The sequence below is a fragment of the Penaeus monodon genome, chromosome 29 (genome assembly GCF_015228065.2).
Source record: "Penaeus monodon isolate SGIC_2016 chromosome 29, NSTDA_Pmon_1, whole genome shotgun sequence".
Classification (NCBI taxonomy): domain Eukaryota; kingdom Metazoa; phylum Arthropoda; class Malacostraca; order Decapoda; family Penaeidae; genus Penaeus; species Penaeus monodon.
The window spans coordinates 24,834,708-24,835,084 of NC_051414.1; positions in this window are offsets into that span (position 1 = coordinate 24,834,708).

The window sequence follows — 377 nt, forward strand, 5'->3', positions numbered from 1 at the left end:
TTGGGTCGAGATATATATACGATGTGTTGGATGACAGAGGTCAGTACTGCGTTTGTCTCGATTCCTTGTACTTCCCCAGCCCGGACAAGGTAGGATTCGCAGACATGTAAACAAAGTATTCGCGGAAATGCGTTTTGTTTCTTGAAAGATGAGCGTGTATATTTTTTTTTTGTTCTTTCTCAGTAATGCTTTTGGGTTTGTTACCGTAGCTGTTTGTGATATTTATGAGGGATTGTCAGTTTAAGTGTACACTATTGTTTTTAAGAATATTTTGTCGTAGTTTTTGCCTTAAAGTTATGGAAATAAATAATGAATGATATCGTTTACAGTGTACCTATCGTGCTGTAAACAAAAGTGAACACTAATAAGTAAGTTTA